The sequence below is a fragment of the Bos grunniens genome, chromosome 3 (assembly GCF_055505025.1).
Source record: "Bos grunniens cultivar Pamir isolate PY7600 chromosome 3, Bosgru_T2T1.0, whole genome shotgun sequence".
In the NCBI taxonomy this organism is placed as follows: domain Eukaryota; kingdom Metazoa; phylum Chordata; class Mammalia; order Artiodactyla; family Bovidae; genus Bos; species Bos grunniens.
Window position 1 is genome coordinate 89921396 of NC_141167.1, and position 21848 is coordinate 89943243.

General features: G+C 48.0%; 1 protein-coding gene across 2 annotated transcripts in view; it reads right to left on the reverse strand.

The window, feature by feature from the left end:
* The window catches only part of KCND3 (potassium voltage-gated channel subfamily D member 3), a 231761-nt gene that overhangs the window by 63985 nt on the left and 145928 nt on the right, over positions 1 to 21848 (reverse strand). The gene's annotated exons all lie outside the window — the stretch shown is intronic.

Sequence of the window (21848 nt, forward strand, 5' to 3'; positions counted from 1 at the left end):
TTTAGTCCGTCAATATCTTTCTTGAAATGTGGGGAATTGTTCTGAGTACAGATAATTCAACTCATCTGCATCCAGTGAGTTTGAACCACCCTGGAGAGACAGACAGCAACCTGGATCCCAGTGACTTGGAGGGCTCTCCGTCATCTAAGAGTTAAGCTAGTGCTGTTTTTTGGAGAAACTCCAGGCTGATTATCCTCCAAAGCAACCTGCAGAGGTGGAGGCAGTGCTGGCAGGAGGTCTGGAAGGGAAGCAGCCAAGCCTAATGCGGGGGGGGGGGGGGGGGGGGAGGGGCGGGGACGGTGGGGTTTAACTCTTGACCTTTGGACACTCTGCATCTTCTACTTGGCCCCTGCTGGGAGCTGTGCTTCTTGGCAGTGGTTGGGTGGGGAACTGTGTGTCTGGGTGATCCATTTTAGTTGTTGATTTTATAAAAAATATTCAGAAAATCAGTGTCTGTGTCATTTTATGTAAATCCAGATCCATCTGTCATTGTCTATTGTACCTCCAGGCACTGCAGGAAAATTTTTTAATACATTGTTGTTTTTCTCCAAAGGCATGTGGTAATATCTTTAGAAATCTCTTGTGTAAGGAGATTTTTTTTTTGGTATAATGCATGGCTTCATGCCCTGAAAGGTGTTGAAATTCACATGGGTAGATTCAGGACAAGCCTTCTGGTCATCTGAGATATGTGACAAGTCAACAGGAATCCCAAGGGACCAAATCATTGCATTCCTTTTGCTGTGTCCTTGTCTGGGCACTGCCAGCTTGGGCCTCTTGCCTTCTCTCTCTCTCTCTCTTTTTCTCCTAAAGCATAATTACTGCTGGGTAGTTCTGCCGAGACTTCATGTCCCTCTCATCCATCCAATTCTCTTTCCCAGTAATCTGACACCCTTTGGGCCCCAGCTTTACCCAGAACCTTCTTGACAATTAAGAGCTCCACAAAAAGTGGTTCTAATAGATGATTATTCTCAGTCTGCCCTCCAGTGATGTGGATTCCATTGTCATTCTCTCTCAAGTTTATCTCCCATGAGAATGGTTCTTCCGCTCTGAACCCCTAGAGCCACCAAGGGCAGCCACCATTTCACCTGAGAGGCCCTATGGATGGGGTACTCAGAGTACCAGCACTTCCCCAGCCCGGCTGGAGGGGCAGAATAGCAGTCACTGCTGGCTAAATGCTGACTGTGTGTTGGCCCAGGCATGCACATGATCTCACAGAAACCCTGTGAGATTCATATTAGTGATTTCTATTTTATACAAGAGGACACTGAGGTTCACAGAAGTTGGGTAAATTTCCAAAGCTTGTGTATTCTCTCTGAGCTAACCAGGCTCCTCTCTCTATGGGGATTCTCCAGACAAGAACACTGGAGTGGGTTGCCATTCTCTCCTCCAGGGGATCTTCCCAACCCAGGGATCGAATCCTGCATTGCAGGCAGGTGGATTCTTTACTGTCTGAGCCACCAGGGGAGACCAAGAATCCTGGAGTGGGTAGCCTAACCCTTCTCCAGGGGATCTGCCCAACCCAGGAATCGAACTGGGGTCTCCTACATTGCAGGAGGATTCTTTTACCAGCTGAGCTACCAGGGAAGCCTGAACAAGCACAATAGGAAATATACAAATGTCTAGGTATCAATGTAGTTTAATAGAAGCACATGCTTATCAACAACAGTTGCTTTTTTCCCAGGGTACTTCCATATTTATTAATTGACTTATCCTCTCAGTCTCCCTGCAAAATTAACCAAAAGATGCCCTTATCAATACTCTGAGGATAAGGAAGCAAAAATCCAGACAGGCTTAAGGACATACTTAGGGCTTCAATGAATGAATGACAAAGATTGTCACTTCTTCCTGGCGGCCTTTTCTCTGAATTGAAGCAATAACTCTCAGGTCCAGTCTTTTCTCCAAGGTAAATCATGAGTTCCCTGTGACTCCCCCAGCTATTCTCTGAGATGCTGAAGACCCCTTTGAAATAAGGATCTGAAATAAGGTAAGGGGCTCATAGTGCCCACATCAGACCCTTTGCCCACAAAGATCAACTTCCTATTGTGGACCAGGGGTTAGCGCCACCCAATGGCTCTATCAGGTTATTACCATTAATTGCCCATTTTGCAGATGAGGAAACAGAACTGGAGAGGTTAAATGACTTTACGAGGTTCCTACAGCTAGCATGTGGCAGAGCCTGGGCTTGAACCCAGGAAATCTGGGCTCCAAGCTGAGACTCCTCTTGTGGTCTGAGCAGTGGAGTCCTGCCAGGCTGCCTGATCTGGACTCTGAGATGTTAGATCAGCACAGGATCACTCTTGCTTTCACAATCACATTGCCCAGAGCCATGTATTGAGATTTGGTCCTTCAAAAGCCCAAGATGTCTTTCCCAAAAGCTGTATTTAATTTGGATGTCCCCCAAGACACACTTACATAATAAGTCACTTTTATGCTAAATGTAGGAGTTTATACTCTTACCCATTATATTTTTTAATCTTACTCATTATATTTCTTAAATAAACTTAAAAAATTTTGGAATAGTTTTAGATTTACAGAAAAATGGTGAAATCAGTACACACAGAGACCCAGTTTCCTCTATTATTAGCATCTTACATGTTAATATGGTAGATTTTCCCACAATGAATGAATATTATTGATATATTATTATCTAAAGACCACACTGTATTCAGAGTTCCTTAGTTTTTACTTAGGATCCCATCTGGAATATCACATTACATTTAGTTGTTAGGTCCTGTTAGGCTCCTCTGGACCATGAAAGCTTCTCAGAATGTCTTTGTTTTTGACAATCTTGACCGTTTTGAAGTGTACTGGCCAGGTAGTTCATAGAAGGTCCCTTGATTGGGATTTGCCTAGTATTTTTCTCACAATGAGACTGGAGTTATAGGTTTTTGGGAGAAAGACCAAAGAGAGAAAGTGTCATTCTCATCACATCACACCACATTGAGGAGTCCTATTATACTAGTAACGTGATTTATCAATGTTGCTGTTGACCTCAGTCACCTGGCTGAGGTCACTTGCCGGGCTTCTCTGCTCTCAGAGTTACTCTCCGCGTTCCTTCCCGCTGTTCTTTTGGAAAGAGGTGACTATGCACAGCCTGCACGGAAGGAGTGGAGGGTTATGTACCACCACCTTGAGGGTGGAGTATCTACAGAAACTGCTTACTATTCTTGTGCATGTCTCCATTACATTTTTGCGCTTTTATTTTTATTGAAGTATAGATGATTTATAATGTTATGTTAGTTTTAGGTGTATAGCAAGATGATTCAGTTATATGTGTATATACATATATATTCTTTTGCAGATTCTTTTCCATTATAGGTTATTACAAGAACTGAATACAGTTCCCTGTGCTATACAGTAGATCCTTGTTGCCTATTTTGTATATAGTGGGGTATATCTATTAATCCTAAACTCCTTATTTACTCCTTCTCCCCTCCCTTTGGTAACCATAAGTTTGTTTTATTTGTCCATGAGTCTATGGCTGATTTGTAAATAAGTTTATTTTTATCATTTTTTAGATTCCACATATAAGTGATGTCATATTATATTTGTCTTTGTCTGACTTGCTTCACTTAATATGATAATCCCTAGGTCCACAAGTTGCTGTAAAGGGCATTTTTTACTTAACTGGCTGAGTAATATTCCATTATGTGTATATAGCACATTTTCTTCATCCATTTCTCTGTTGATGGACATTTGGCTTGCTCCCATGTCTTGACCACTGTAAATAGTGCTGCTATTAACATCGTGGTGCATGGATCTTTTCAAATTAGAGTTTTCATCTTTTCTGGACATGCCCAAGAGTAGGACTGCTGGATCATATGGTAACTCTGTTTTTAGTTTTCTGTTACATTTTAGTCAGTGTAAGCCCATAATTTCGGTTGGTGGAGACCTCTTTGGATCCCATCTGATAATTTAACTTTCCCCGGTAGGTAGTATCTATGTATCTATCTAGCATGACTCCTGGGTAACTTGTACAAACATTGGGCAGACCACCTTTTAAGAGATTCTCTTGACACCTAGGGAGAATGATTGGCATTTTCAGGGGAGGTTTTTGAAGTCGTATCATTATATTATTGTTCAGATCTACATTTAATCCACAATGTGATAAGGAATGGCTTTATTAAATGTTTTTCTGAAATCAAACTGCATGACAGTTATCTTCCTCTAATAGTCTAGAAAAAAATACCTATTAAAAATCATTTTAATTTTATGATTTATTTACGGTGATCCCATGCTGGCTCTTGGGTCTCTCTTTGTTTTCTAAGTGCCCCCAAGCAATCTACTTTTCACTCTATTCTTGTACAATGTCATCAGTTTGATATCAGGCTGATCAATCCAGAACTCCTAGAATCTTGTTTTGAGAACAGTGAGTTGCCTCCGGTCTCCGAGCATCTTCTCTGTTCTATGTGGTTCTTAAACAGTTACCAGCAACGCTTCTGTCACTGTATCTGCAAGTTCTCAGTCCCAGGACATCCAGCATCTGGGTCTGGAGTCTTGGCCTCATTTAATGATGAGAGATGCTCTTCCTGACACATCATATCAAAAATTGCTCCCGTTAGTAACAAAGATGGGAGAAAAACAAGAGGCAGGCATTTCTTTTTTATGTCTTCTCCAGGGGCCACATAGGCATATGTGTGGTATTCCTCTCCCACTCTTCTGTGCCAGCCCAATTCCCTTCTGTTAGATATTTCTTTCCAACAAAGTTAATGTGATATCATCTCCCCCAAGGAGCAGTCCTTTACCTTGTTCATTTTCCTGCTTCAGGCATTACTTAAAATTAACAAAAACTGCTAAAAGCCAATCTTTATTGAAGGGTTTGATAGTCAGAAAAGGAGAGCCAGGGCATTACAAGCAGAGAATAATGATAATAGTAATGATGGTGAAGATGTATGGAACCAAATCTGCCTGGTACCAGGCCAAGCACTTGACAGGTTTTATAGAATTTATTAGTTACAATAACCCTTTGGGACTAGATACCATCCCCCACTTTACATATAAGGAAACTGAGGCTTGGTGAGGTTAAAGAGCTTGTCTAAGGTCACAAAGCTGAGATTCAAGCAAGGTGGGTCTTATTCTTGAACACTTCCTCTTAGCACAATAACTACAGAAATATTCAAAGTGCCTTCTTATTGTCTGGATTTTTTTTAAAGGTCTATTCTGGGTGTAGACTTCTAGACACCCCGCTTGCAGGGTGTAGGGCCCTCTGGTGCCCTCCCTTGTTACACAGCCTTCCCATCTTCCCTACATCCCTTCCAATCCATAACTTCTCAGAAGCATTCCCTGCACTGTCGTTGTTCCCTTGACGTTAGAGCTTCTTAACATGAGGTCTCTGATGTCTCCTAAGGTTACACACAAAATGATGGCTAGATGTGCTTTTTAAGAAAATCCTTTATTATTTATTGTGGTTGTGCTGGGTCTTCACTGCTTCAAGGGCATTTCTCTAGTCGTGGGGTGTGGCAACTACTCTCTAGGTGTGATGCTCGGGCTTCTCATTGCGGTGACTTATCTTGTGGAGCATGGGCTCTAGGCAGCACAGGCTCAGTAGCTGTGGTGCACGGTTTCAGTTGCTCTGTGGTATGTGGGATCTTCCCGGATCAGGGATCAAACCCATGTCTCTTGCCTTGGTAGGTGGATTCTTTAACCACTGAGCCACCAGGGAAGCCCTAGATGTGCTTTCTGTAGATTCTCAGAGTGATTTATTATCCACCCCTTCATTCAAAAATGTATGTCTTTGCTTTTAATGTTTCTTTTTTATTCTTAGAGTTGGTTTGTGTTGTAATACAGACATTTCATTTCTGTAATCTCCCTTTGGCATCCCTGGCCATGGAACTGAACTGACTGTTCCACTGCATTCCCTAGACATGCCCTTTATAAAACCTCAGGCTTATGTCTGAAATTGCTGGTGCTCCCTTCCCTGGTGATCAGTCATGCTGAGATGATACGGCCATCTCCTCCAGCTCTCCATCCCTGTTCCTTTTGTTCACCAAACAAGTAATTCCACCTCTACAAGGTGCCAGGCACGGCTCGAGGCAGAGGGGACGAAACAAAGTCCTTGTCTGTGGGGAACCAGCACTCTTCACAGCAACAAGTAACTCTGGACATCACAGCTCTGTCTAGACTCAGTTCCCCTATTTGCCTGTTCTACCTTTTAAGGGGTAAAATTATTAGCGGTCAAGTAAAAAATTAATCAGTTCTTCTGCTTTTAGCAGAATGATATTTGCAGTCGTCTAATTAGTCAGAAGGTCCATCATTATTTCTTTTATGTCCTGTGCTTTTGGGGAATTGTGCCTGGGTTGCCTCTGGCAGGCAGTTCATGGCCTGTTCTCACTGAAATCCTCTCACCTGGGTCACCCCTCGGCTTACAGGTTTCAGACACACAGGTACCACCTTTTTGGCATGCAGTATTTCCCTCTCCCTGTCTTGTCAGAACTCAACCTTGCTCTACGTTCCAGGCATGCATTCCATCCAACAGGCTGGAGGACCACCGGACTACAAGTTAATGTGACTTCCCCTCTGAGTGTTACTATATAGGTGTCAGAGAATTTCAAGGACTCCCAGATGGTGCCGTGGCAAAGAATATGTCTGCCAGTACAGGTGACACAAGAGCTGTGGCTTTGATCCCTGGGTTGAGAAGATCCCCTGAGTAGGAAATGGCAACCTACTCCAGTATTCTTGCCTGGAAAATTCACGGACAGGGGAAACTGGAAGGCTCCAGTCCACGGGGACACAAAGAGCTGGACACGACTAACCACACACACACACACACACACACACACCAGAGGACCTCGTTGCCCCTGACTCTTCAGCAGCCACTTTCTGAGGCTTCCTGGGCCCCTCTTTCTCTAGAATCAGTGTACTCAATTTCCTCTCCATGCAAGTGTGGGCAGGTTAAATTCTCAGGGGTTTCTTCATTTCTATAGCAAGATTAATACTATTTATCTCTTGAGGCTGACGTGGAGTGTGAATGAGACAGTGGTAAGGAACTATGCTGCCAGATGCAAAATGAGGCCCCCACGTATGGGCGCATCCCATGTCAGCCGCCTGGCTGTTCTGGATCCCTCATGCCTGACTTCCTTCAGGGTACTTGGCTTTTTCTGGGCATTTTACTCCCTCTGCTTTCAATTTGAAGTAGTATTTCAGTGTCTGCTTGTTTGGGGGCTCTTTAGGAGAGAAGAAAGAACTGAGAAGTATGCCCTAAAGTGGTCAGGGTGGCAGCGGGCTGTACCCAAAATGCCCTGAGAACCAGGGCTTAACTCCTGTCTCAGATATGTCCCTTTCCAACAGCTCCTGGTTTCCAGCCCCCTGCATCTAGGCCAGTGCACTCTGGGGCTTTCCACCGTGAAGACACATCCCGGAGAGAGGGAGGGCAGCTGGGAGGCAAAGCACCTGAGAAGCCACAGGAGCATCAGTCTGGGCCCCAAATGCCAGCCAGAAAGGGGCCCTGGCATCCTGGGTTAGCGATTGCTCCTGCTAAGCTGGGCACCCTCAGGGGACTCAGGGCTCAGCAGAAGTGGTGAGGGTGAGCCAATGCTGAGCTCCAACTAGCCCTCAGCTATCCAGACTTCCCACCCACCCCCAGGGGCCCTTCCCTGGCCAGATGACTACCTGACCTTCAGTTCAGTTGCCCCATTTTAGTGTCCCTCCAAGGGATAGGCTTTGGGGCAGGAGAGAAGCCCTGCAGAAGCTAGGGACCAAGAAGGGGAACCAGGTACCATTATCCATGCGGAGGTCCACAAGGCCCTGATCAGGGAGTCAATGCCATTGAGAGGTGTCCAGGCTGCAAAAGACCCAATCAGTCTGGGGAAAAAAATTCAGAGTAGCTCTAGATAACTGCACAGCAGGGGCAGAAAGTGATTCAAAGAAGGATCTTCACTCTGGACAGTAACCATCAGGGGCTCCAAGCAGCAGCCGGTTAAAGCCACGAATCTCTGACAGCCACCTCCAACAATAGGGCTGGTCTGTCTGGCCCTCCCAGCGCAGATGTGTGCAGGGGTTGAGAACACGTGGCAGACACAATGAACCAAGAGGCACTGTCAGAGAAGAGAAAAAGTGGGGAGAAATAATACAAGCCCCAGAATTCTGCTCAGGAATAAGAAATGCCAGGTCTCTCAGCACCACGTCCCACCCCCTCAGCTTTTGGTCCTTGGATCCCGGCAATCGCCGTGATCAGTTATGGGACAGAGAACAGCAGTATCGCATCTTGAGGGCCAAGATTATGTTATGTTCATTTCTGGCATCCTTAGCATCTTTATAGGCATGCAGTCCACCTGTGGCTAAGTGAATGACTTTTTATTACATTGTCTGGGTTGAGCTCAACTGGGAGCCTCTTTATTGCTTTCATTGTCCTTTACCCTCCAAGTTACAGATTTGTTCCCAATTCCTACAGGAAACTCAAGCTGAGTTCAGAAAAATGCTAGCTGGGGTTTGCGGAGCATTCTGTTCTGCAGAGTCCAAACAGCTCCTGGAATTTGGGGTTCCCATAGCAAAGCCTTTGGAGGCCCTGCCAGAGCCCTGGACGCAGGACCTGTGATTCCAGGAGACCCCAGTCCCATTGGAGCCCCCACTGCGTGGATTTCCTGGCCTGGAAAATGTGGACGAGGAAAGGGCTGTGTGTTCCCCTGGCTTCTGCTCATGAGCGGCAGGAGAAGGCACCGTCCCCACTACTAAGTCCAGATGGTGTTGGGCCCCAAGCCCTCTGTTTTCAGAAAGTGGGGCAGGGCTCAGGGGCCCACAGGGGAGCTAAAAATACAGCCAGTCTGTCTCTGCTCCCTCGGTGGGGGTCTGGGCGGCCACTGGGGATGGATGAGCTGCGGTCCTCCTTGCCCGGGGGACATCTCGCTTTGTTTGGCCCTGGGGAGTCAGTAAGGCACCTTATGCCCAGCATTTGAGGGTTCTCTGATCAAGCCATTGGTGCCAGGCTGGGAGGCAAGGAAGAAGGTAATGATGGGGACAAAACGAATCCTACTGAGAAACTAGAACTATGGTTGCAAAAAGCCGAGGCCCCTCGAATCAGCCGCTGCGTTTCCCCCCACACTGTGTCACCACCGCTCTTCTGGCTCCACACTGCAGTATTAGTTACTGAAAAGCCAAGAGTTACTTGGCAGACCAGATAGCAATCATTCTACGCAGGCATATAATGGGCCGTGGGCATGGAGCTGGGGGGGTGGGCGGGTCTCATGCTCTCAGGGTCTACAGTAGACTCTGAGAATGACACCAAACACCCCCTTCTCCCCTTTCTCTACCTTCTAGCCCTCCATATGGCCCCTGAGAGGCACACACAGGCTGGGCAGGCGCTTCTCAGGGACAGGAAGCGGCAATGTCAAAAGGAAGAAACATGGGTACAGGTGGAAGCATCTCCCAGGATGGGAGCAAGGCATTCAGGCATTCATTCAGTCACTCTCAACCAGCCCACATTTTAAAGAAAAGAAAAGAAAGTGAAGTCGCTCAGTCGTGTCCGACTCTTTGCGACCCCATGGACTGTAGCCTACCAGGCTTCTCTGTCCATGGGATTTTCCAGGTAAGAATACTGGAGTGGGTCGCCATTGCCTTCTCCACATTTTAAAACAACCCAGTAACTATGCCAGGTGGGTAGGAAAATGGGACAAAGGCAAACCAGGCCCAGGTTCTGCCTTCATGGTCACCATATCCCTGCAGACTGCTCTAGGAGGAGATGCTCTTTTTTATAGGAGATGGGAGCCCCTCCCTTGTGACTGGGGCCATTTCAAAATTATTCCTCTTTTAATTTTAAAAAACAATCCTTCTTCATTGATACTAGACACACACACTTCTATCCTTTAATTGTTGCTTTTGTTTAGTCACCCAGTCATGTCCGACTCTTTTGCAACCCCATTGGACTGCAGTCTCTCAGGCTCCTCCGTCCATGGGATTCTCCAGGCAAGAATACTGGAGTGAGTTGCCATTTCCTTCTGCAGGGGATCTTCCCAACCCAGGGCTCAAACTTGCCTCTCCTGCATCGGTAGGCAGATATTTTACCACTGAGCCACCTGGGGAGCGTCATCCTTTCGTTGGTCTCTGTCATTTATCACCTTTCTGCTCCCTGAACACCATGGCATAGGCTTTCACTCCAGTCCAAGCCCTGCCATCATCCCAGGTGAACAGCATCCATAGGGATGCCCCGACAACAGTGTTCCTCCCAGTTCCTAACTGGGACCTATGTGCCCTCAGGAAACACGTTTTTCATTCCCCACACAGCTTTTTCACAAGGTCACCCTTTCTTCAAGCCTCCTTTACCCATCCTTTCATTGAAGATCTTGCCTCCAACAGTCCAGAGATAATGGTGCCAGCTGCCCACTTGGCACACCCAACCCCCAAGTGATCTGTGTCCCCACACATCTTCATCTCTCTCCTCCGCCTCATGCTAGAAGGCAGCCTTCCTTGTGTCAGGGTGACTCCCGCCAGTAAACCCAGCACCTCATCCCCTCTTGCCTCCTCAAGGACTCTGTTCCATCAATTATGCCTTTATCCGACATCTTCAACCTCTCCATCTCTACCATTCTCTCTCGAGCTCAAGGCTCTGCTCTTTAAAGTTGAACACACCTCTCCTGACTTTGCACGGCACTGTGGCCACTGTCTCTTTCTTCTGCAGCCCAGCTTCTTAAAAGCTGTCTACACATGTTCCTTCTACGTCTTCCTTTTATACTATAATCCTTGCCATTTATGGTGAAAGACAACCACCAAGGCCACCTATGGCCTCCACAGCTAAATGCAGCAAGCTTTCTTCCTCTCTGAGCCTTCCAACCTCACAGCAGCATCTACTGCTGTTGGAGGCTCCATCCTTGTTGAAATTCAATTCTCCCTCAGCTTCTGAGATGCAGGAGACCCCAGTTTAATTCCTGGGTTGGGGAGATACGCTGGAGAAGAGATAGGCTACCCATGCCAGTATTCTTGGGCTTACCTGGTGGCTCAGCTGGTAAAGAATCCGCTTGCAATGTGGGAAACCTGGGTTCAATCCCGGGGTTGGGAAGATCCCCTGAAGAAGGGAACAGCTATCCATTTCAGTATTCTGGCCTGGAGAATTCCATGGACTGTATAGTCCATGGGGTCACAAAGAGCTGGACGTGACTGAGCGACTTTCACTTTCTTTCAGCTTCTGGGAAATAAATCTCTCCTGGTTTTCCTCCTGACTTTCTAATCATGTCTCAGATGCCTTCCTGGGTTCCTCCCCTCCCCCAGCAACTTAAAGGCTGGTGCTTCCAGGTTTTTCTGGATTCTTCTCTCCTACTCCAGCCCCTCCTGGCAAGGTGGAGATGATGCCAAGGTTGGAACCGTTAGCCCAGATCTTCCTTGCAGGCTAGGTGTGGCACGCCCAGCTTCCTACGTGGTATCGCCTCTCACCTTGTTCAGTTGTAAGTCGTGTCTGACTCTGTGACCCCATGGACTTCAGTACAACAGGCTTCCTCCCTCTCTTTCACTGTCTTTGGAGTTTGCTCAAGTTCATGTCCATTGAGTCGGTAATGCTATCTAACCATCTCAACCTCTGTTGCCCCCTTCTGCTTTTACCTTCGATCTTGCCCATCATCAGGGTCTTTTCTAATGAGTTCGCTCTTCTCATTAGGTGGCCAAAGTATTGGAGCTTCCACTTCAGCAACAGTCCTTCCAGTGAATATTCAGGGTTGATTTCCTTTAAGATTGACTAGTTTTATCTCCTTGCTGTCCAAGAGTCTGTCAAGAGTCTTCTCCAGCATCACAGTTTGAAAGCTTCATCTCCTCTCATTTCTGACACCTCAAATCCAGCATATCCCAAACGGACTTCACCATCTCTGTGTCCTCCCTGCACCCCCCACCCCACATCTCTTGTTCTCAAGCTCAAGGAATGATTCTATTCCAAGGACCCAAGCTAGAGACCAAGTCATCCCTGGCTTGGTACTGCTTATGACTGCCTTACATATTAACTCTATGTAATGCTCACAATCACCCTGGGAGGTGATGCTATTATGATACCTCATTCAGAGGCAAAGAAAATGAGATACAGAGAGATTAAGTAATTTACCCAAGGTCATGTAGCTAATAAGTGGCTGAGCTTGGATTTGAACCCAGAGATCCTGGTGCCAGAATCCTCACCCTCACTCACTAACTCCACAGCCTCTCTGTAACCAAAGTCTATAGATTCTGCTTCCTTAATAACTCAACGTCACTAACCATCTGGACCTCTACCTCCCAAATGTCTGGTCTGCCTCAGGCTTGTTCCCTATAATCCATGCCTCAGTGGGTCTCCCCATCCTTCCGGATAAAATCTGAATCCTTGAGTGGGCTAGCAAAGCCCCGTTTTCATGTCTCCAGGACCCGCACACTAGAATTATGGTGACTATGTAATTTATCACCCCAGCTGGGATTGTCTGAGAAGGAACAGGGACTATTTATAATTAAGTTGAGCCAATAGGTGTAAACCAGGACAGTCCCAGGCAGACTAGGATACATGGTCACCCTAACTATCATCCATTCCGATGGAAATATTGGCTGTTCTCCTAACACACTGGGTTCTTTCACCCCTGGGCCTCTGAACACACAGTTCCCTTCACCAGACAAAGACCATTTATCCTCTTCCAGGAGCCGTTCCCTGATGTCACGTCCCCAGGTTACATAAGACACCTTTCCGTCATGCGTCCATCATATGCTCTGCTGCTGCTGCTAATAAAAGAATGGGAGCCAGTGTCACCTGGGCTGAGGAGTGGGGTGAGGGACACATTGTTGTTCGGTCGCTAAGTCGTGTCCGACTCTCTGTGACTCCATGGACATGCCAGGTTCCTCTGTCCAAGAGATTTTTCAGGCAAGAATACTGCAGTGGGTTGCCATTTCCTTCTCCAGGGGGACACATTAGCAGAGTGGTTAAACATATGGGCAAGGGAGTCAAGTGGCTGGGGGTCAGGTCTCAGCTCACTATGTGATCCCTTTTAAGTTATCTAACCTCTCCATGGTTCCATCTTGTCAGAAGCTTTCATGGGGCGTGTATGAGACAGTGCACATGAAATTTGCCTGAAAGTGAAGGTGATAGTCGCTCAGTCATGTCTGACTCTTTGCAACCCCATGGACTGTAGCCCACCAGGCACCTCTGTTCAAGGAATTCTCCAGGCTAGAATACTGAAGAGGGTAGCCATTCCCTTATCCAGGCCATCTTCCCAACCCAGGGCTCGAACCCAGGTCTCCTGCATTGCAGGCGGATTCTTTACCATCTGAGCCACCAGGGAAGCCCAAGAATACTAGAGTGGGTAGCCTATCCCTTCTTCAGTGGATCTTCCCAACCCAGGAATCAAACCAGGATCTCCTGCATTGCAGGTGGATTCTTTACCAGCTGAGCTACCAGGGAAGCCATATCACATAGCAAACACCTGTCACGTAGCAAATGTCCATTAAGCATGGCTACAATTGTTTACTGAGAATTTGCTATGTGCCAGGCATGGGCGATCACTTCATATGCAGCTCAGCTCATGTGCTGTCTGCCACAATGGTTCTGCAGAGTGGGGCTTGTTACCATCTTAATCTTACAACTGGGGAGATGAGTCTCAATGAAGTTCCTTGCCTGAGGTAATGAGGCAGCTCTGGCAAGTGCTGGCCTCCAGTTTGTGCCCAGGTCCCCTGGACCCACAGTACAGGAAGTACCTGTGCTGTCCCAGTTGGTCTCCCTCGCTAGGTTGAGGGCAGAGATGGAATCTGTGGCCCATATTCTCAGCCGCCCCATCCCGCACGTGTCTCCTGAGGAAAGGGAGAAGGCATCTACAGGTGACCAGGAGAAGGCATGCTCGTGCTGAAATGAAACACCGAAGGGGAGGCGTGTCATCAGGAGGAGCGGTCCGGGGACCATAAGAGCTGAGGTGGGATGGATGCCTTCCACCAGCCCAGGGCCATCTTCTCATGGGACCTGGGGTTTTTTCCCTCCTAGAATTTAGGTTTTAAAAATAAATCTACTGGGAGGAGGAAGGAAAAGGGTGTGTGAGTGTGTTTGTGTGTGTATTCATGTTTTGCTGCAATTCGGGCTCTACTGTGTCTTATCCAAGGTAAAAGCTGCCAAAAGACAATAAAACTCCTTCAACCATTTCCATGTTCTTTTCTGCAATTAAGCTGCAGGAAGGACAGCTCAGAACGCCATGTGTCTTAGATGCCCATTTACAGTAATTCAGCAACAGTGAAGTTGTGTGTGTGTGTGTGTGTTTATAGAGGATGATCCAGGTGGAGGCTGGCATATCAGTGCCCATTCCTGAGGCTAAGCAGCAGCAAATTAGCAAAAAAATATTCCTACCAGGCCTCACACTGCTAAAGAGTAAATATAATTATCCTTAATCAATACAGGCCCTTCAGCACTAGCTAATGGCTGTCCTGAGCTTAATTGTTCGCAGCAGCTGGGGAGTGGGGACAGAGTCCTCCCACTTCCCTCGAGCAGGATAAAGTATCTGGGAGCTGTGGGCAGGACCCCAGGGCGTGAGGAGGGGAAGTGGAGGTAGAGAGAGGCCAGGGGAAGCTCATGTGGTTCGCCCCAGATGGACTGAGTGGCTGCCCTGGCATGGCATCCACATGGCCCCCAGCGCCTTGAGAGCCCTTGCCCTGTCCTCCTCCTGCCTGTGAAGCCCTCCTCAGGCCCACAGCTCCCCTGCTGCCATCTTAACACCCTTAGTGTGCTGCATGAGGGCACTGGTTACAGACCGGGGCACGCCTGGCCTCATGCCCAGTCTTGTCCTCTGTGACTTCACCTCCTAGCAGAGTGGGCTCCATCTGGGGTAGGGGGCCCGTCCTGTGGGTCCTGGGTAGGGAGAGGCTGTCTGAGTCTCAGCACTGAGGTCACAGCTTGTGCCAGTGCAGACTGCCTTGTAGATTTCTGGGGTTCCTGACCCAGGGCTCTCGGAGGAGTGAGGCAGTGGGTGGGAGGGGTGGTGGTAATGGTGAGGCTAAGTCAAACGGAGACTCCGCAGAATAAGGGCTTTGCAGGTTGCCTGCTTCCCCCCCTGCGCTGAGTCCCTTCCAGCCCCGACTCCCTGGATGTGGATCTTGGCCCTGAGGTGATTCCCTGCTGCCTGTCAGCAGAACTGCAGGAAACAGGCTCACACACCCTCAAACCCAACTCAGAGGCCTCACAAACCCTAGATTTCCATCCCCTGGGTGCTACACAAGCCCAGGAGACTGGTGCCCAAATTGCCACATACCCTTGCTCACAGGTGTGGCCCTGGGGCTGGCCTGGCATTCCCTTCTTAGTTCTGAGAACTTGGCGGAGTCCCTGTGCCTTTGATGCCTCAGCTTCTGTCTGTAAGACGTGGATCGTAAGACTGGTGGGGTGAGGGTGGGCTGAGGGTGAGGATGAGATGAGGGAAGCACACATACGTGTGGGATCATCAGTGTGAGTGTGGATGGCACCAGGAGCCCAAGAAGTACTTCCCCCGGGAGGCGCTGGCTGCCCGTGGCTCTCCGTGCTCCAGCCTGACCCCTGAGTCCATCTCCAGTTCTGGCCTCCAACCCCTCCCTCCATCTCCTTCCCTCCTCTCCCCCACCCGCCACGCCTCTCCATGGCTCCCTGCTCCTCAAGCAGAGGCCACAGGAAGGACAGATGCACACTCCCCTCCTGCCTGTGTCTATTCCTGGCCAGGCGCAGGCGGTCCTCGGAGACTGATGTCCTATTGATCGGGCCAGAACACTGTCTAGACGAGGCAGACCTCCCAAAGTGGACACTGGCCGCAATATCACCCAAACTCCTCGATGACTCTTGGCACATACACCCCCCTCCCCTGGGCAGGCCAAGCAGAAGACCAAAGCTGTGAGCTGGCGAGTCGCCCAGCACCCAGCCTCCAGCCCCTAGCGTAAGTGTGGGAGGGGCCGAGCGGTGAGCACGTGGCTTAGGGTCCCATCCCAGCTCATCTTCCTCTCATCACCCCTGACAGGGGTGGGGGCACTCTTGCTCCCTGAGGACTCATGGAACCTCTCTTCTTAGCAAGGAACTCCCGACTTTAGGCCTGGTCAGGGGGACCCGAGCACTTCTCTTGCGGGTGGTGCAATCTGCTGGGCAGTCCAGGCCAATCTCTGGGAATGACTCTGTTTCTAGGTGAGAGGTAGAGGAATCCGAGGTTAACTGTCGAGGAGGCCATGTCTTCTCCTGTGCCGGTCCTGTCTGAGAGGCCGCCATCTGTGTGCTGCATCTGCGGGGGTGGGGAGCAGGAGGAGGGGCTTTTTCTAATTCACAAGATGATGCCATTTGGCCTGGCTGGGCACTGCTCAACCCAGAGGCTCTCACAGCATGGTGACTACTTCCTGGCTTGGACTTACTTCCTCTGTGACTAAGCGCTTTTTTTGGTCCCTCTGTCCAATCTTTTGGGGACCAGATTCCCTGTCTGGTGCTCCAGCCTCCACGCTGCCTGTGTGTATGCTCAGTTCCTTCAGTCATGTCCAACTCTCTGACCCCAACTGCCAGGCTCCTCTGTCTGTGGGATTCTCTAGGCAAGAATACTGGAGTGGGTTGCCGTGTCCTCCTCCAGGGGATCTTCCCAACCCAGGGACTGAACCCACATCTGTTAGGTCTCCTGCATTGGCAGGTGGGTTCTTTACCACTAGCACCACTGGGGAAGCCCCCAGGCTCCTCTTACAGGAAGCCTGACCCTGCCCGTCTCCTCATCCTGAGCCTTTCTCTCTCTCATCAGACCTTCCTCACAGTTGCCAGAACCTCCTGGATGACTGCACTTGCCTTTTTGAAAGCAAACGAGAGTCAGCTTTCCTAGGGAACCTACCAGAGAGCCTGCTACCTCACTGGTCATCCCACCAGGTTCCTTCCTGCTCAATCTCAGCACCTTTTCCTCTCATCTTTTCCTTTGTGGGGCTAGAAAATATCGGATTCTCCTCCAGCCAATCTCTGCCCAAGAATGTCATCTTTTCTGGTCTAGTCCTAACAGGCTCAGTCTGGAATTCTAAATCTGCTGGCCCCTCAGTAGGCCTATTCCCTGCTCCCTGATTAGAGAAGCCCAAATTGCCTGAGTGCTAAAAATAGCATCTTCATCAGTGACTAAACAACCCAACAAACAGCAGCCCCACTCTCCCTTGCCCAGTTTGCTTGGGGACATGTGTTCTGAGCTTCTGCTCTTTCAGGAATCCTTGGGGACTGCAGCACTATCTGGGGAGCCCTCACAGCCAACCCACAGGCATCACTTCCCCTTGGAACATACCCCTCATATGAAAGGAAGGATAGTGGAGGGAGGAAGACTTGATCAATGAGTCTCTGGGCACTTTAAATGCACCAGCCCTGGGTCGTGGCCAGGGCACACTGAATGGAGCATGCAAGGAACCATGTGCCAACGGGCCCTCAGAAGACTCTGATGTGACTGGTTCAGTCACTGGTCACTGGGAGCCACAGCACTAGGTGGCTTTTCCATGTTTATTTTCAAAGAATAGGAAGTCCAGAGATGGGGGAAATGACCAGTGATGATGTTACTGGGGGCAGAAGAAGACTGGCTCCACGTTCCAATGCCCCCATGACACATACACATAATGTTCAAGCCACAGTAACTAAGACAAAACTGGGTTTCTGTCTCACGTGCAGAGAAGCCTGCATAGTAGGGTTTATTCTCCATGATGGTCATCTGGCACATAGGAGGCTAGTCTTCAATGTTGGGATGCCTGTGTATCTCTCATTTGTATTCCTACTTAGTTTATATATATATATATTTCAATTTTTTTGTCACGCCATATGTGGCATGTGGGATCTTAGTTCTCTGATCAGGGATTGACCCCTTCCCCCCTACAGTGGAAGTGCAGAGTCCTGACCACTGGGCTGCCAGGGAAGTCCTGAGCACCGATATTGTTGAACTGCTTACTTCCTCAAAATCATTCCCTTTGACTTTATAACCCACTGCTTTTAACCTGGAAACTCCTAATCACCCTTCAAAACCCAACTTGGACATAACCATCCCTAGAAAGTCTTCCCTGAGCTGCTATTCCATCCACTCCATGTAAAAAATTGCTCCTCTGTCTCTATACCTTGGAAAGGCTCTCCTTGTGATAGATCTATTCCGTTGACTTACAACGTATTTTGTTTGTCTGTCTCCCCTCTGAAACAGGGCAGCAATGATGCCTAATCATCTATGTATCTTCTGAGTCTAGCACAGGCTCTGTTATAGAGTAGGTGCTCAGTAAATGCTTGTTGAGTAAATGAATGCAGTGAATCTTTCCACTTGGAGTGCAGACTCCTTGAATCTAGGAACCACACATTTTCTACAAGTCAGCATAATGCTTAGTGCAGAAGTATACACATACTTCTGTGGAACAAAGGAAACGTTATTGCTCTGGTTCTGCCCCCAAACTCATCTGTACTCAATGAAAATCTCAACAATCTCACCACTGACTCCTGGCAAATTTAGTCGCTCCCTTCCCTGTGTTCAAACGTCTGTAAACATGCCTGCATTATGGTATTTATCCCACTGTATTGAAACCATTTGTTTACATATTTGTCTTCCCCACTAGACATGAGCTCCTTGGGGACTGAGTGTGTTTCTCATTTTTCTTTATATTCCCGTCCCAGCTCAGTGTCTGCATATGGAGTGAGTCACCACCAGGAGTGGGGCTGTGGCTATGGGGGACCAGGAGTGGTTCCCAGCGTGATAGAGACCTTGGAATGAGACTGATATGGCTCTGGCTCCTCACAGGACAGCCTTGACAAGAGCCACTGTCCCTAGTTGAGGGCAGTAAAGTGCTAAGCAAGTTTAGAAAGATGGCCAGTTCCTTGGCTTGCCTCTTGTCCCTGCTCCTAAGTCCCCCAAAACACATGATCCATCAATCTTTATAGCTGTCGCGTCTGGATAAGTGACTGTGGAGGTCACAGGACAGATGGGCCCCAAGTTCAGGTTTCTCTCTTAGAGGATTAATGGAGCATCCCTTTGTCCTCTTGCCATCGGAAGTATCTCACCTCAATAGTAATCAGATGCCCACTTTGTCTGAGTCCCTGTTCCAGGTGCTGAAAGCAATTCTGGAAAGACAGCCTGAGTGGTCAGCGGCTGTCACAGTTGGAGGAAGGAGAAGATGAGGGTGAAGGCTAGTCCAGCAAGGAAAGTTCCAGAAACAATAAATTTCAGATGTCAGAAAAACAGCTTCAACACCTGCAGGGCAGCCCAAAGCTCTGAAGCCGGGCTGCTGGCAGCCCTTCCTGCAAGCTGGCAAGGTCCTCACTCTGCACTGGGCCTCTGGCCTCTGCTTCTAGCCCAGGGCTGGGCTCTGTCCTCAGTACCTCGCTTTAGGGTAATCATTTTAATAGATATGAACTGGGGGCCTCTTGCCTGCGAGTGAAACTGAAATCGAATCCATAATCCAGACAGAGGGGAGCGCAGCTGCAGTGGGTTAATTACGCGCACGCGGAGCATATGGCACACCGCGCACCTCCAGACCAGCAGGCGGAGAGAGCTCTCTGGGACGCAATTAGCTCCTGCGCATGCATAAAATATGAGCCGGGGCCTCCAAGAGAAAACTAAAATTGCTGAAGTCATAACCTCAAACCAGTGTGATTACAATCACTGAGTCGCGCCACTTAGGTGTAAGCAAAGTTTGCTCAACAGCTCACACGCAGGTGGGCTTGCAGTGTGGTGGCTGTCCATCTTCTTCCTGCCTGGCACTTCCGCCATATCTGCATCCTTTGTTTCCCCACAGCATCCTTTCCTTCCCCAGGTCCTAGGAACCACTCCACTTAACTCGGGTCCTTCAGGGGGATTGTTACACGGGTAGGGCATGACTCAGGATAATACTAACAGTGTGAATGTGCCAAATCTGACACTACATGTGTTACCTACTAATCCTCCCAGCGATGCTATGAGGTAGATATTATTAGCCCCACTTTTCAGATGCAGAAATTGAGGCTAAGGGAGTGAAATAAGTTGTCAAAGCCATCCGCCCAGCCTGACTCGAGAACTTCCCATTCTGCTCTGTGGAGGACTCAGAAGAACCAGGCTTGAGTCCCGGCATTCCAGCACTTTAGGCAAATCATTTCATCTTTCCTCTCTGGAAGAGTATGATAATAAAACTTACCTTCAAGTTTGTTCTGATGTGGGGATTAAATGAAATCATGTATGTGAAGGGGACAGGCAAGAAGCCTCAATCAAGGTCTTGTAGGTAGGAATGCATAGTGATTAGGAACCAGGCTGTGAGAATCAGCGCTATGGGGTGGGGCATGGGGGTGGTGAATTTCCACTTCTTCCTCAATGAGCCTGGCTTCCTTTACAGCTTTGCTCTAATGGCTCCTTGTCCAGGGCCTTCCTTGACCACCTGGATTTGAATTACCGCTCCCACCAGGGACACTCCATACCCTCATTGTCTGCTTATTTTTCTGGTAACATTCGCCACCTTTTTACATACTATCTTTTATACTGTGTTAACTCCCATTTCCCCCATCCCTGCTCCCCACCAGAGTGCAAGCCCCATGAGGGCAGGGGGGTGTTTATCTGTTTTGTTCATTGTTGTATTTCCACCACCAGGAACACTGCTCGACACCTAGTAGGGGCTCTATAAATATTTGGTGAATGAATAAACAAATGATTAACTTCAGTAATCCTGTTTCCTCATCTGTAAACTACCACCCTCTTAGATGGTTGTGAAGATTCTTTCACATCAATTTCATTTTATTTATTTAATTGAAGTATTGTTTTATACATATATATAAACTTCCAGATGTTCAAGCTGGAGTTAGAAAAGGCAAAGGAACCAGAGATCAAATTGCCAACATCCGCTGGATCATCAAAAAAGCAAGAGAGTTCCATAAAAACATCTACTTCTGCTTTATTGATTATGCCAAAGCTTTTGACTGTGTGGATTACAACAAACTGTGGAAAATTCTTCAAGAGATGAGAATACCAGACCACCTGACCTGCCTCCTGAGAAATCTGTATGCGGGTCAAGAAGCAACAGTTAGAACTGGACATGGAACAACAGACTGGTTCCAAATCAGGAAAGGAGTATGTCAAGGTGTGTATTGTCACCCTGCTTATTTAACTTATATGCAGAGTACATCATGTGAAATTCCAGACTGGATGAAGCACAAGCTGGAATCAAGATTGCCGGGAGAAATACCAATAACCTCAGATATGCAGATGACACCACCCTTATGGCAGAAAGTGAAGAGGAACTAAAAAGCCTCTTGATGAAAGTGAAAGTGGAGAGTGAAAAAGTTGGCTTAAAGCTCAACAGTTAGAAAACTAAAATCATGGCATCTGGTCACATCACTTCATGGCAAATAGATGGAGAAACAATGGAAACAGTGAGAGACTTTATTTTTGGGGGCTCCAAAATCACTGCAGATGGTGACTGCAGCCATGAAATTAAAAGACGTTTGCCCCTTGGAAGGAAAGTTATGACCAACCTAGACAGCATATTAAAAAGCAGAGATATTACTTTGCCAACAAAGGCCTGTCTAGTCAAAGCTATGGTTTTTCCAGTCATAATGTATGGATGTGAGAGTTGGGACTATAAAGAAGGCTGAATGCTGAAGAATTGATGCTTTTGAACTGTGATGCTGGAGAAGACTCTCGAGAGTCCCTTGGACTGCAAGGAGATCCAACCAGTCCACCCTAAAGGAAATCAGTCCTGAATATTCATTGGAAGGACTGATGCTGAAGCTGAAACTCCAATACTTTGGCCACCTGATGAGAAGAACTGACTCATTTGAAAAGACCCTGATGCTAGGGAAGACTGAAGGCAGGAGAAGGGAATGACAGAGGATGAGATGGCTGGATGGCATCACTGACTCCATGGACATGAGTTTGAGTAAGCTTCAGGAGTTAGATGGACAGGGAAGTCTGGTGTGCTACAGTCTATGGGGTTGCAAAGAGTCAGACATGACTGAGTGACTGAACTGAACTGAACTGATATATATATATATA